General features: G+C 46.0%; 1 long non-coding RNA gene across 1 annotated transcript; it reads right to left on the reverse strand.

The window, feature by feature from the left end:
* Positions 1 to 3,573: 3,573 nt before the first annotated feature.
* LOC105510581 lies at positions 3,574 to 4,496 on the reverse strand. The gene is made up of 2 exons (XR_001001576.1): positions 4,421 to 4,496; positions 3,574 to 4,387 (listed from the first exon to the last, which is right to left on the reverse strand). It is a non-coding gene; the product is annotated as an uncharacterized LOC105510581 (long non-coding RNA).
* Positions 4,497 to 15,974: the final 11,478 nt, after the last annotated feature.

Below are 15,974 nucleotides of genomic sequence, written 5' to 3' on the forward strand. Positions count from 1 at the left end.
CCAGACCCCTGTTTTTCCCACAAGGGCCCAAGCTCTGGGGCTATGGAAGCTGTCCCATCCACCTAAGAGTAATCCTTCTTGACCAGCCTCCCGGAAACTCTCAGGGTCCATGAGAGCCACTTCTCTCAAGGACCCTCCTGTGGCTCCAGGCAGCATCAGGAAACAATTGCGGTGGGAACTGCAGACAAATCTTTCTGCCACCCCCATGTGGGAACTGTAGCTCTAGCACCTTCTTCCCTATGTCTGTGAGGCAGGATGGCCCTCCGTAAAACTGTGAAAGGGTGAGGTACGTCTTCGGCGTGTAAGCAGCCCTCTCTTATAGGCCCCTAGAGGTGGGTTCTCTTCCAACAGCCACAGTGCTGTTGTGGCTTAAAGGTTTAGAGCAGCCTCTACCCATTTTGCATATCCTATTCCCTCTCCACATTGACTCTGAAAAACACCAGTGGCCCAAGAGGACCATGGCTGGAAAGTCCACGCAGTTTCCTTAGGTATGTGGGACACCTCACTGCTAAAGCATTTCCCACGGTCATTTCATAGGCCTTTAAGTGGGCATCCGATGAGCGTGACTTCATTTTCCAGGTACGAAGGCTGTCTCTCTCAGGTTCCGCATCGTCCGCTAGAGGCAGCAGGCCTTCTGAGCAGCTGTCTTGCTATCAAGGCAAGTAGTATCTGTTTTTGTGGTGTGTTCACCACCACCCCCCTACCCTGAGGGCCCCTCTCATCATTACCCTTACTGTGGAGGGCCAGGTGGTTTGGGGCAGGGATGGCAAACTCTTGAAACACACGTCTTGTCATGTCCTAACCCAGCACCAAGGGTAGACGGCAATAATATATCACGCCTCATTGCTCAACACAGAGCTCCAGGCAGCATCAGGAAACAATTGCGGTGGGAACTGCAGACAAATCTTTCTGCCACCCCCATGTGGGATCTGTAGCTGTAGCACCTTCTTCCCTATTGTCTGTGAGGCAGGATGGCCCGCCGTAAAACAGTGAAAGGATGACTCTTCCAACAGTCATCCCTGCTCTGTCCCATTCCCCTCTTCAGCGGCCTGAGGAGCTGAGCAGCTACTCTAGTCACTGACTGGTCATAATGAGGAGAGCAGTGGGTTGGCATCGCACCTGCCTCTCTGCAACACTGTGGCTCTGAGGCTGTGTTCTCCTCCGTGCGGGGTACTGATTACACCTACCCGCGGGTCCTGAGCACGCAAATAAGGATCAGAAAGGAAATGAGGTCCTGTATTTGTAAGGTTTTTAAATTGCAGTGATCTCTGGCCTCCTAAGAAAGCCTCACTTCTAATCGCCAGCACCAACCCTCCCAGATATTTTAACAGAGCACAATTTTTGAATCTGGAAGGAGTAATTCTGATGGTGGATGGATAAAATTGTGGAGCTCTTTGGGGCAAACCCGGCCTTGTGGCACCCTTCGAATACTACTTCGTGCTGCGGCGGAACTTATATGTGCATGGTGCTTCCTAGTTGATAAAGGAATTGTCACTTTAGTTCAAGATCCCTCTGTTGCTATTCTAGTGGCATCGACTTGCTATTCCAGTGAGGCTTTGTGACTTTCCTACCTGGTAGAGACTACAAATCCCTCTCTCATTTATTCTTTCTTCCTTCCTTTCTTTTTTTAAACCAAGGGATCATGACGAAGGGTGGCTGGCTGGGCAGGGAATACGGTGGAAAAAGGGTGGCGTAGGCTGAGAACACCCCAAGCCGGGAGCATCGCCCCCATCTCTGTCACCAGGGCAGAGAAAGAACAGCCAAGCTGAACTGAGGGTTATTTTTAGTCTCAAAGATGCAGCCTTTGAGAACAAACAGCCTAGGAGGACCTGCCAAATGAGCGTGGCCCTGGAGGAGGTGTCAGCATGCAGCTGCTTCGCGTTGCCCCAGTCCCTCCGGAAACCAGAGCTGGGGTAGTGTGTGTTTTTCCTCAGGCTGACTTGCAGGGCACCCCAAGTGCCACCAGGTACTGTGAGGACAGAGTGAGAGCCCCACGCACCATGACCTTTAAAACCAGCCTGGGCTTAACCTGAACGGGCTGTCTCCCTCCAGCACCCACCCACAAGAGGAGCCAGCTTTGCTAGGGTCCCGCCTGCCTCATTTGGTCCCATGCTCCTGCCTTTGGCCCCTCCTGCTGCCTTCGTTACCACCCCAGCCCCAGACTGCTGTGGGGTACCTTAGAGTATCGTTTTCTTCTTCCTTTCTTGTTTCCTCTCCTAACTTTTCTTCCTTTACTCTCTGTAACGCAGGTAATCCATATTCATGGTGGAACAAATTTAAAAATTGAGATAAGTGAAAAAGAAAAATCCCTATGACCAGCCCTCCCCCAGCCACTGTGAGTGGGCGGAGACTGGCACTTGCTAATGTTTGGTGGATGTTTTTCCGGACTTTTTTCTATGCATACTTACATATAAGGCACTTGTTTTTTTCAAAAGCATGGAATCCCACCCACGGCCTGGCACTGAGGAGCCAGGACAGCCACTCATTCAGGAAGGGCCTCCACCAGTTTGGATGATGACTGTTATCTCCCGGTGATGAGCTGCAGCTCTGTGGCAGGAGGCTGTCAGGACATGACATTTCAAAACAGAATTGTTCTGAAATAATTTTACTTGGCTACAAAGAACAAACAGCAAGAGTGATGCCAGTCCGGGGTAGGATAGGCAGCTGCTGGGCAGATGAAGTATTTTTTGTGTAAGGTAGTGATGATCTCTGTGGAAGATTACAGTTTTTGCTTGAGCACAGTGCCTGGTCTCTGTGTATTGCACGGCAGTGTTTGATAAAGGCAACTTTCTTCTTCATCCTCACCTGTCCCAGCAGGAATCATTTTGCCTGTGTCAGGCTTTTTTTCAGGGGTGACCTGGTTCAGAACCAACCCCCACCTCCCTGCCCAGTGTACTGCCTAAGAAGACAGACTCTCAAGTAAGGAGGCTTGGGTTCAAATTCTAGCCCTGCCTCTAAATAACTGTGTGAAATTGGGCAAGCGGTTTAGCTTGCTTGTGTCAAATTTCCTCATTTGAAAAACAGGGATGAAGATACAAGATACAGCTCGGGCTTGGCATGAGAATTCAGTGAAATGAAACAGGTAGAGCACTCAGAAGACAGCATAGCACATAGCGAGTACCCACTAATCATTCATTCTTCTTCTGCTATTACTGTTTTTTCAACTCTTACGGAACAGTTCCCGTGTTAAAGGCACTTGCCTGGATTCCAGTACGATTTTGGGCAAATTGGTGAACTTACCTCTTTCTTACTTCAGATAGGAGCTCAAGGCAGTTGGGGAATGAGATGAGGGATAATTTCAGGTGTTTGGGTATCAGGAGATTGAATAAGTTTGCATTATGGGGTCACTGGAGCTTGTTGACACATTGGGAAAATGTTAAGAGCCATGTTGCTTTCATTGGGACTCTCATAAACACACCACTCCCGTTGCTGAAGGTGGATCTTGAGTACATCAGGGTCCAACATGCTATTCATGCTACTTTTGTGTATGTGTGAAAGCTTCCGTAATACAACGTTTTTATACATGTATAGGTGTGTGTGTCCTGAAAAAAAATCTACAAGCACTCTATTTTACTTTCATACTTTTACCGAATTGTTTTAATATACATTTTATACAATGCTCATGAATCTTTTTTGTTAAGACCACAAAAGCACTAAAAATGCATCCTCACTGGACATACTGGCGTTGAGAGAAGCCACAGCTGGTCTGTTACAAGGTTTTCACTCTGGCGATCACATTTTATTGCACTGATGACATGCAGAATTCCTTAGCTGACAGGTGGTGGGGACAAAGAGCAGACACCTCACTGGCGCCTGGTGCCAGGCTGCCTGCTCCCTTTGCCCTTCCTCCCAGTCTTGGCTTCCAGCCCTTATTTCAGGTCATACATCTCCCATCTATGTCAATGCCCAGCACACGGTGTGCCCCATTAAAACTCTTAGAACAGATGAGGTGGAGGTTAGAGACATTCATTCAGATTAATCACAGAACTTGCCACCTCAAGATTGGGGTCCTTGACATCTGTCCCCTCCCTCTTCCAGGCCAGCCTGACCACCTCTTTCTCTTTGGTCCTGGCAGCCCCTCCAGACTTTTGGCAACAACATAGATGTCACATTCTCGTTACTACGTAGGACTGAATTCACCTTCTTTTTAGTGATCGGTCATTCAGATGTTTGGGCTGGGTTTGTTGCTACCACTATTATTATTAGGAATAATTATAGCTGTCGATTATTGAGTGGTCATTGGGTGCCAAATGCCATACATCCATAGGCATGGTCTCATTTAATCCATACAGCAGCCATGAGGTAAGTACTATTATTCCATTTCACAGATGAGGAAATTGAAGCTTGCAAAGGTTGAGTGTTACGGCCATAGAGCTGATAAATGGAAGTTGTAATTCCAGGCTTAAGCTAATAAATGGATATTGTAATTCCAGGCTTACTTATTCCAAAGCTCATGCTCTTCACATTTTGCTTATTTGCGATTCTTTTTCCATCTGTGGAAAGAGGAGGGGGGTGTAAAAGAATGGCTTTCACTAGACCTACAGTTCTGTTGCGGTTTTGTGTGTACATGGTAAATGGAGACTACCATAATGTGGACACCTTTGCTGTCTAGGCTGTAGTGTCTTACAAAAGGGTTCTAAGGTGTGCGTGTGTACATTTACACTTCTAAATGTAAAGAGAGGGCCATCCAGAGGTAGAGGGCTGTCGGGTACGAAAATGACTCCAGAATTCACACCTGGGTTCTGCCTCAGCTCTGACACTCATCAGCTTGTTATCTTAAGCAACCCGCTTCCCCACCCTGTGCCTCGGTTTCCTTATTTGTAGAAGAGGAATAACAAAGCCTAGGTTACTGTTAGGTACATTAAGTGAAATCAATGGAAAGTGTCCAGAGGAGTACCCAACCAAAGTTGACACTCGAAAGTAAGGGTGTTCCTGTCCCACATTCCCCGGCGCAGGAGGGTTTCCCAAAGCAGCGCTGGGAAGAGAGAGGTGTGTGAGCCTTTGCCCGGGTGCATGCGCAAAGATGTGGTTTGGGGGAGGAGGGTACTCCGCAAACCCCAGCAATGTTTCCACGGGGCACTGCTGGGTTGTACGTTGGGAGCTTTGGAGTGAGGTTTGGGCCCCACCCCACCTTGGCCTCCCCAGCTGCTCGGGAGGGTGCAGGTCTGCTCCCCACACACACCCTCCCTTCTGCTTTCTTCCCCATGCATCTCAACCTAACCAAAGTTCACACCCAGCCCTCGCTTTCATTCCTGACTGCCACTCAGGCCACAGCCACGAGGGGCAGGAGCCACACTGGGCGGGGCTGCAGGTGGTCTGCAGGTCCCAGAGGGCGGTTCTGGACTGAAGAGTTAGCCCACCCCTGCTGTGAACCTCCTACTCTTAGAAAACGAGGACTCCAAAAGCATTCCTGTCCCCTCTCCCGGCCACAGACAGACAAGCGACCCACACAGACTTAGACACACACACATAGGCACACGGACACATAGAGACACAGACCCCCACCGCAAAACATGTACAGATATGCAAAGACATACACAGCCACGTAGAGACAGACACACACAGAAATATGAACAGAGACAGAGACATATACACACATGGACCCACGCACACAGAAACATGTACAGATATGCGAAGACACACAAAGACATGCAGAGATGGCCAGACACAGACACACAGAAATACCCAGACACAGAGACACACAGAGGCACATGCATAGACGCAGACACACACAGAGACACTATGACATGCGAACAATGTGTGCGCGCACACACAGATTCCCTCCCACCCGGCAGGCGCTGCCCTCTGCCCCGTGGCCCCCACCCCTGCAGCTCTTCCTCTTTGGTCTAATAAGGGTAGGTGAGAAAGCATTGTGAAATTCCACAGATATTTCCCAGCTCCCCACATGCTCCTCCTGTGGTGCGTCCAGTTGAATGTTCAGCTCTGGGCAAGTGTCCAGGGCCCCGGGCCCCAAGGCTGAGGCATGTAGACGAAGATTCCGAGACCCTGAGTAGCATTTCTAGATCCCCAGCCTTTAAAAAACACCGCAGGATGCCCTAGGAGGCAGCGAAGTTTCCCACAGAAACTCCACTTGGTGCAGATTTAATCAGAGGGCATTTAAATAGCATCATCTGGAGGTAATTTGGAATTGAAATTACCAGGCTAGAGGAAATTTTTTTTACCAAAAGAAGGGTTTGGAATATTATATTGTGTCAGTTATCAATCAGCCGTTTCCAAGGGATTACAAAAGCAGTAAGGCCTGTTTTACACAATATGTTAGAACAATTTACAACAGGATTTGCTCATCACTAGTGTAAATAGTATTAGTTGTTCCACAATGCTTGGGGCAACAAATGACACATTTCATGAATTTCTAAATCAAATCATTCTTAGACCCCACACCTACCAGGACCTCAGAAATACTCAATCCCAGCCTCTTTTCAAGGCCCCTCCTTCCCTGCTATGCAGAACTCTGAGGCCTCAGGATCCTGGAAACTTGGGGGAAAGGCATCGGGTCTGTGATGGTCACTGCCCAGTGGCTTATTGTCCACGCCCAGGTAGACCAGTAAAAGGCTGCCGCTCATGGCATCCTCTTCAAATTCAAGGCCACAGTGCAAGTGTCCAGTCCTCAGAAGCACACTGCCCCCCCAGCCACTCCCCAGAGGCCTTGGCACCTCAGGGTCCTGGGTAAGAGGCTGGGCACCCAAGGGTCCTGCCAGTCCTTGAATGACCTCCAGCCCTCGGATGACGTAGAAGTTAAATGGCAGACATGCAGACATGCCAGGATAGTGGCGTAAATTCATGCCGCAATGTACGCCCTGTGCTCCAAATACTCTCTGCTCTATATGTGATAGAGAAACGTAAATTAAAATGATACAGCCACATTTGAAAAGCAGCATTAGTGTCTCTGAAGACAAGACCAAGATGCATCTATGTCCCTTCTCCAGGGTCCCTAATGGGATGGAGCCCTGTTTACCTGTGGTGGTGATGAGCTTTCTCTTCATCCCTTTTTCATTCTTCCCAGCCCCCGCCCACTCCTATTCCTTGAATCATTTCCTAAAATAAACAAGCTGCAGACAAGCCATTATTTCAGAGTCTGTGTGTGTGTGTGTGTGTGTTGGGGGGACTAAGACAGCTAGAAAGGAGAAAAACCAAAGCAAGGCAAAAGGGTGGGAAATAGAAAACAAAATATGGCAGAAATCAGTTAAACTACATGTCATTATAATAAATGTAAACAGATTACTCTCAAATGAAACATTCTCAGATTAGATAAAACAAATGAACAAAGTTTCTAAGAGCTATCCCTAAAGCAAGAGCATAACAATTGGAAATAAAAAGTTAGAAAAAGATATACCAGTCCAATGCTAACCAAAATATGAAATATATTTTGTTATGGGTGAAACTGTGTGCCCCCAAAAGATATGTTGAAGTCTCAACTCCCAGTATCTCACAATGTGACCTTATTTGAAAAGAGTCATTGCAGATGTAATAAAATTAAGATGAGGTCATATTGGAATAGGGTGGGCCCTTAAGCCAGTATGACTGATGTCCTTTTTCTTGTTGAGATAGAGTCTCACCCTGTCACCCAGACTTGAGCGCAATGGCGCCATCTCAGCTCACTGCAACCTCTGCCTCCTGGGTTCAAGCGATTCTCCTGCCTCAGCCTCCTGAGTAGCTGGGATTATAGGCGTGCCACCATGCCCGGCTGATTTTTTGTATCTTTAGTAGAGATGGGATTTCACCATGTTGGCCAGGCTGGTCTCAAATTCCTGACCTCGTGATCCGCCTTCCTTGGCCTCCCGAAGTGCTGGGTTTACAGGCGTGAGCCACCGTGCCCAGCTGGTGTCCTTATAAGAAGATGAGAGACACAGATGCACAGAAGACAGCCATGTGATGGGGGAGGCAGACACTGGTGTTATGCTGCCACAAGCCGAAGAATGCCTAGGGCTACTAAGAGCTAGAAGAGACAAGAAAGGTTCCTCTCCTAGAATATTTGGAGGGAGCATGGCCCTGCCGATTTCAGGCTTTGATTCCACTTTGATTTCAGACTTCCAGCATCTAGAACTGTGAGAAAATAAATTTCTATGGGTTTAAGCCACCCAGTTTATGGTCATGTGTTATGGCAGCCCTATGTAATTAATATACATATCTAACAATATTTATATCAGACCACATAAAATTTAAGACCTGATATGGTTTGTCCCCACCCAAATCTCATGTTGAATTGTAATTCCCAGTGCTGGGGGAAGGCCCTGGTGGGAGGTGATTGGATCATGGGGGTGGATTTCCCCCTTGCTGTTCTCATGATAGTGAGTCAGTTGTCATGAGATCTGGTTGTTTAAAAGTGTGTAGTACTTTCGCCCTCACTCTGTCTCTCTCCTGCTCTGCCATGGTAAGATGTGCTTGCTCCTCCTTCGCCTTCCACTATGATTGTAAGTTTCCTGATGCCTCCCAGCCATGCTTCCTATACAGCATGCATAACGATGAGTCAATTAAACCTCTTTCTTCATACATTACCCAGTTTCCCATAGTTTTTTATAGCAGTATGAGAACAAATACAAGACCAAAGCATTACCAAGAATAAGAACATCACAAAGTTATAAAAGCAACATCCCATTAAGAATATATAATGATTGTGAATTTGTATGCACTCAACATGACTAAATTATAAAGAGCAGTTACATTCATTCATATTCACCATGTAATGTATTTTTTAAATTAACTCATACATTCATCCCTATCATGGTGTAATATTTTTGATGTACTTTATCAGGACCAAGCAGATCAAACAGTAAAACAGTCAGGATATGTAAAGTAAAAAAGAGTAAGGATAAACAAAAAGAGTAAGGCTATGTAAGGTATGAAGAGATAATTTAGTAAACCTGCTCCAATATAGAAATACGGAAGCCTGCACCAAAATAGAGAATATATGTATTTTTCAAGCACATGTCAACCATTTTAGCAAAGAGAGTCTCAAGAAATTTCAAATAATTTATAGCATAGAAATCATATTTTCTGTGCAGAATGCCATTAATCAGAAACAAACATACTCCTAAGTTTACTGTGGATGAAAGGGAAAGTTTTAATAAAAAATTACAAAATATTTAGGTTTGAACAACTGTAAAAAATCTACTCAATAACACTTGTGGGGAGCAGATAAAGCAGCACCTGGACGTATATTTATAGCTTTAAAACATGTTACTGGCAAAACAGGATTGAAAATAAATGAATGAAAAGAATACCAAAAGCTATTTTAGAAAAGAATAAATGAGATAATACATGTAAAGTCTTTTGCATAGTGCTTGACACATAAGTATTCAATAAAAGGTCTTCCTTCCACAGTAAATGGAAATTATAGTTGTTGTTATTTCACCTGTATCTTTCCGGTGAAAAGAGATTTTTCTTTCCAGGATTAAATTAAAACTTCATAAGTTACTATGGCACATCAAGAAGGAGATACCTCTGTGCCTGGAACTTCAGAAATTGGTTTTTATACAATTTTGCAGAGTGCAGTAATATCCCAGAAAGATAAATTATCTGACCCAAGTTGTTCTCTTCTGCGTCTATTAAATATAAACCTGTTCCTTACCCATCGAATGGGCTAGAGACAGAACCCAGAGGTCACAGTGACATGATATGTATTAGAAGCTAAGTCCCTAGATACAAGCTGCCCTCTGAAAACCCTTATTAGCACCCAGGGAATGCTGTCATGAATCCTTATTTTAGGAATGAAGTAAAGATTTCGGTAATTAGGGAGTATCACCTTTCCTGAAGGTACTGTTGATAAACCAGTCCCCTAAAATTATTCTTCAGTAAAGGAGTGGCCTTAGGTGCTTAATGACAGGGTGTTTTTTCAATAACTATTTTTGACTAACAAAATACTATTTGGGGAACATACAAAACCCTCAAAGGAACTCAGTCAATGCTATTTTTAGATTGGAAAAGTGATCCCTTGACAGAATTTGTTAAAAAGAAAGCCAAGAAATCAGTAGCAGTACCTCATTAGTAGTATTTGACTTTTCTATCTATATTAGTAAAAGTTTGTATGTTCAAGTTGGCCCCAGAAGGTCTTTTTTGTTTAATTTTCTCATTTGGAAAAAAATAAAGCCTAGGCTTTCAGGGTTGCCTTTTATCCAAGCATACATATTCATCTGCAAAAGAGAAGAGGGCACTGAGGGTCCCCTTGCCTGACACTCCAGGTCAAGCAGAGCCACCTGTGGAGAAGGTAGCAGCTGACACTGAAACTTACTTTAATTTGTGCCACTTTGGGTGGGTGTGTTCTAACTGTCCAGGAGGCTGAGCACATTGGGAAATGAGGTCGCTTAGAAGGGATGGCCTTCACTGATAGGTGAACACTTAACTGCCTGGCCCTTCCCAGTACAATTTGCTAAGGATGCTGGGCAGCTCTTGGGCACTAGTTCTTAAGAGGGCTTGGTTCTGTCATCAGAGGAAAGCCCAGCATCTGTGTAGCACCTTGTTCTTGTCATGTAGCTCCCCAATACCCCTTGGGATAGGGAAGGAATGTTCTGTTGCCCCCTTTAGACAAGTGAGTAGCTATACACTCCCAGATTAATGACAGGAGAGGAGATCCATCCTTCAGCTGTTGATGAGGGAGGAAGACTTGTGGGAGAGGAGGCTTGGTTCTCAGGGCCCTCACCTGCTCCTTCTGTACCTTGTCTTTGAGCAAACCTGCTTCCCTGTGGGATAAATGAACATAACCCATATCAACCCTCCTTGCTGCCAGATACCTACCATGCTCACTGCACCTCCTTGACCATTGTGCAACTAACACCCAGCACAGAACATCCATCCACACCCATGTATGTCTTGAGTGTCCGCTATGGACTTGGTACTGTGCTTGTACTTGGGTTGCAGTGACAAATAAGGCAGACTGAGAGCATTGCTGAAAACCAAGCTTGGGTGTGTCTGTTGTAGAAGGACACATTTCTGTGGAGAACAGGGCTGTGGTGGGTAGTGAGCAAAGTAATGACCTTCTGTCTGGCTTCCCCCCTGGAGAAGCAGCTGAGCTGATTTTCTCCAGCAGAAGCTTCAAAAGACAAAGCTCAGAATAGCAGAGAATTACTGAAACCACAAGTCTGAAAGGTACACGATGCCACAGAGAATGTGTGGTTTCCCTCCTCATTCAGGAGGTCCCCAGGCATCGAGGCAGGCAGCGAGGGGGTGGTTCTTAGATATCACTGTCCTCTGCGGTAGTGCGACAGAAGCAGTCCCCCACCCCACATGCCTTCCAGCTGCAGACCCTCTGAACTGTAAATAAAGCCAATTGTAACTGAAATGAGGGCGTATAAGACATCCAGAGTTGTTTCCAATTCGTTTTTTCTTTAAGTGCTACTTTGCACATTAGGTAATCATCACTTTCAGCCTCTCCGAGAAGAAAGCCCAGAGCACATTGTCTTGGGTGCCTGGGCAGAAAGGCAGAGGTCTCCATTTGAGGGTAATACAGAAACATTACCCTCCCCTGTTAATTTTGCTAATAAAAGTTGTACATAGCTAGATCTTAGGGTACATGAAAGTGACCACAGAGTTTTTCTTTTATGATTTCTACTTTAAAAATTACCTTATAGGCCAGGTGCAGTGGCTCATGCCTGTAATTTCAGCACTTTGGGAGGCCAAGACAGGCAGATCACGAAGTCAAGAGATAGACACCATACTGGCCAACATGGTGAAATCCCATCTCTACCAAAAACACAAAAATTAGCTGGGCATGGTGGCACACACCTGTAGTCCCAGCTACTTGGGAGGCTGAGGCAGGAGAATCTGTTGAACCCAGGAGGTGGAGGTTGCAGTGAGCTGAGATTACACCACTGTACTCCAGCCTGATGATAGAGTGAGACTCCACCAAAAAAAAAAAAAAAAAATTTACCTTATAAACTCATCTGAATATCAAAGCAAGCTCTTCCTGGTGAATTGTTTTTCCTTCACCTGCTCCATCTCCAATAATGCTGCCCCATGTGAAGGTTTGTGCAGAGACTCGGCCGGGTAGTAAAATGACCTCATTGGTTTGTTTGTTTTGGGTAGAGGAAGGTTGTTTCAGTTGAGTTCAGAAGCTGAACATAAGGAAATCAGTCCCATGAGAAAACCACCCTGATAAGCAGGAGTGAACTAATGTGGTTAGAACGCCTTCGTATTAATGCTGAACTCACAAACTCCCCTGCCCTCAATCGTTCACGAAATTCTGAAACACACAAGTGGAAGACCTCAGAGTTACTGCAGTCGCCCTGATTGGACCTCTGCAAGCTGTAAAGAGTCCCTCCAGAACGTGTTCAGAAAACACAAGTGGGATGAAGTTCTGGATATGTGAGTACAATAGCTTCAAGCTCTGTGCCACCTCCAAGCCTCTGCTCATGCAGTTCCCGTCTTCTAGGAAACACCCTTCCCCACTTCCCACTTGGCCAACATGTAGCATTCTCGAGGGCCAGCTAATGTCCTCACAATTCCTCTTGTGATCAGTATTGGGAAAGACCTTAAATATCGTCTGGTTCTAGGAGCTACTCCCTTCTAAAATTGAATGTCTTCTATAATTTCTAGCCAGAGTTGAAATACCATTGATGACTGGGGGCTCAATCTCCTGAAGATAACCCATTTTATCTTCATATAGCTTTATTTTTATTCATGATAATTACTACTATTTGTTGCAAGTCACCTTATAGTAGCTGAAAATGTTACATGAATGTAATTCTCACAACAACCCTACGAAGGAAGTATCGCTATTATCTTCTCATCTCATTTTACAGAAGAGAAGATCAAGTCTGAGGGAGGCTCAATGACCTGCCCACGGTCACAGAGCAGGAAGCAGCAGAGCCTGGAGGTCTAACTCCAAAGACGGTGTGCTCTTTGCTGCTGCACTGCAACCTCCAGGACTTCCTGCTGTGCGGAAATTTTTCACTGTCACAGGCGCACTCAAGATAGAGTTGTGCACAGTTGTCAAATGACCTCTTAGAATTCTCAGTGCTTAGAGTCTGTCCTGCACACAACATAGCATGTAATGATCTAGACTTGCAATCTTTCATTGATCATTGTTTCAATAATTTAGTTTTACTCTCCACCAAAACTAAGTTCCTGGAAGGTGGGACCATGCTGTATGCTCATGTTGTGTATTTAACTTTTGTGTGCTTAATTTTCAAGACTTTTTGCATCCATTTCAGAACCTATTAGGTGGGTGAGCAATTGTGGGTTTTGCCATTAAAAGTAATAGTGAAACTGCAATTATGTTTGCACCAACCTAATAGTATAGACAGCACTGAGCACATGGCAAGTGCTGATTGATTGAACAGTGCTGGAGAGAAGAGCAGACAAAGAGGCAGGAGCCCAGGATACTGGTTCCAGCTCTGCCACTACAAGAACAGTCTTCCCCACTTGCCTCAGTTTCCCCATATGAACCGGATGATGTGTGCCACAACCACCTTTTGATTGGTGCTCTCCCAGGCTACAGGACTGGGGGCAAGGCCAGGAAGAACTAGCCCATTACTCAGACTGAATCATGCCCTCATGCACTCACCCAGGAAGCAGTGATCATCCCCTAGAACACACAGCTGGGACAGGGAGCGGGACATCACCCACGGGACATAGACTAACTTCTGCTGATGCTCCTGGTCTATCCATCCCTTATGCTCCTAGGCCAGCAAAAAGCAGAAATCCTGCACAATTTGTAGTCTTTCAGTCTCTCACACTCCTTAGGAAGTTTCTCAGTGTTTAGCAAAAGGTTTTTATATAATATCAACGAGAAACAACAGAATATCTAGAAATTTCCTTGGGAAATCCCTTACTGGCTAACTCACCAAGGAAGTAAGGAAGCTGGTCTATGTTCAGCCTTCACTACTGTGCTGGGCAATTTTTCAATCATTTGTTCATTTATTTCACAATATATTCGTGGGTCCGTCATGGACTAGACACTGTGCAGGGTGCTGTAGATACAATGATGAACAAGACAGGACGCAGTTTCTGTCTCAGGGGGCTTACAGTCTTGCTGCAGAGGGAGATTTAAGCAAATAATCATACAAAGCTCTGATGAAAATCAGATAAGTGCCACAAAGAAAACGTACATAGAGCGCCAACGGGGAGGCCTGACTTGAGGGTGGGTTTGGGTTGGGGAGGGTTTCTGGGCAGAAGCAGCATTTACGCTAGGACCTGGCATATCCAGGAAAGAGAACGTGGTGGGGTCTGCGGGGTGCTCTGATCTACAGCACACTGTGGGAGACAGGAATCAGATTCCTCATCTCAGCTCTGACTCCCAGTGACTGTGAAACTGTGTGAGTTACCTCTTCTCTCTGGGCCTCAGCTTTGGTTTGCTTTTGTATTTTCGTTGTTGTTGTTATTGGTTTTCCCCATCTGCAAAATGAAGATCTGTTACTTCAAGCAAATGTGATGCTCAGATAAAAGCCGTGGTTAAGATGTCACCTTGAAGACTGTCGTTCTGCACAAATTAATCAAAGGGATCCTTATCACGGACTCTTCCCCTTCATATCCACCGCATCTGTGAAAGGGAGAGTGTCTGAGGGAGAATTTCATTTGACATTTAGAAAAATGACAGTGAAATGGCTTTTCCTTATTTGGATTCTCCACTTTATACGCCATATACCCAGATTATATACAGACACATGCAGGGGGGCTGCAGAGGGACTGGAAAACCTGGTCCCCGGTGGCCTGCAGACGGGAAAGCCAGCAGACGTGTGAGGGGAGAAAGGTGCTTATTACACAAACCTCACTGGCAGTCCTTCTCCTCATTTCTTTTCCAGATGCACCTCAAAATGCTCCGCCAAGAATTCTAATGAGAAACAGATTTCCTCTGGCTCGGCCCGTCCTTCACCTGCAGATTTCTAAGCAGAGATATTGCTGTCCACTCCTGCCGAGAGTCGAGGGGGGGTTTGTTTTAAATTCTCTTCTGCAGGAACTGGAGCTTTGAACGTTCAAGAACACATTTCGGATTTCTCTTCTTTTATACTTTAGCCAAAAAGCACGGGGTCAAAATATGAAAGGAAGCAAACACAGTCATTTGGTGGAGGATTGGGGCTAATCACCCCCGAAGTGCTGGTCACTCATCAGCTAGGCCTTAAGTGGAAAGCGTGGGGATCCTAGTTTGCATGGAGAAATGTTTGTTCTGTCGTGTGAATGTTCCTGTTTGTGGTCCCACCCACAGACTCCAGCGTGGGTCAATGACTCTATTGTGAAGCAAAGAAAGCCAAGGCAAGACCTTAGCCAGAAAGATGTGAAAGTGGGTTTTGTCCCTTTAACCTGAAACAGAGGTTATGAAAGAGATTAGCCAGCCTCTACTATGTGGGCTCAGGAAATGTCCTGAATTTTCATAGCTGTGTAGAGTTCGAAGACAAACATGGTCTCTGCTCTTGCCCTTGCGGCCAGAACCCCAAGCCTGCCTGGCCCCCTGCAGCCCTGCCGTTGTCTCTCGCAGCCCCGTCTCCATCTGTCTTGTTTGCTCTGCTTCCCACAGGTTTGGCCGGCTCAGTCCACAGGGTGGAGGAAGGGTGGGGGCATTCCTTCCAGCAACCCAGTGCAGACCCCCAGCTGCCCCTGGGTTTACACATCACTGTGGAAAGAGCGTTCTTTTTATTTCCTATGTCATCCTGTCTCAAAAAAAGATCTGTTTCTTAAAAGCTTCCCTTCCTATGAGCAATCAGGATGGAGGTTTGCTAAAAAAATACTTCGGCTTGTGGCTGGGCGTGGTGGCTGACACCTGTAATCCCAGCACTTTGGGAGGCCGAGGTGGGCAGATCACCTGAGGTCAGGAGTTCAAGACCAGCCTGGCCGACATGGTGAAACCCTGTCTTTACTAAAAATACAAAAATTAACCGGGCATGATGGCTCAGGCCTGTAATCCTAGCTACCAGGGAGGATGAGGCAGGAGAAACTCTTGAACCCAGGAAGTGAAGGTTGCAGTGAGTCGAGATTATGCCACTGCACTCCAGGCTGGGCGACAGAGTGAGACTCTGTCTCAAAAA

Source organism: Colobus angolensis, unplaced genomic scaffold (assembly GCF_000951035.1).
Source record: "Colobus angolensis palliatus isolate OR3802 unplaced genomic scaffold, Cang.pa_1.0 Scaffold19, whole genome shotgun sequence".
In the NCBI taxonomy this organism is placed as follows: domain Eukaryota; kingdom Metazoa; phylum Chordata; class Mammalia; order Primates; family Cercopithecidae; genus Colobus; species Colobus angolensis.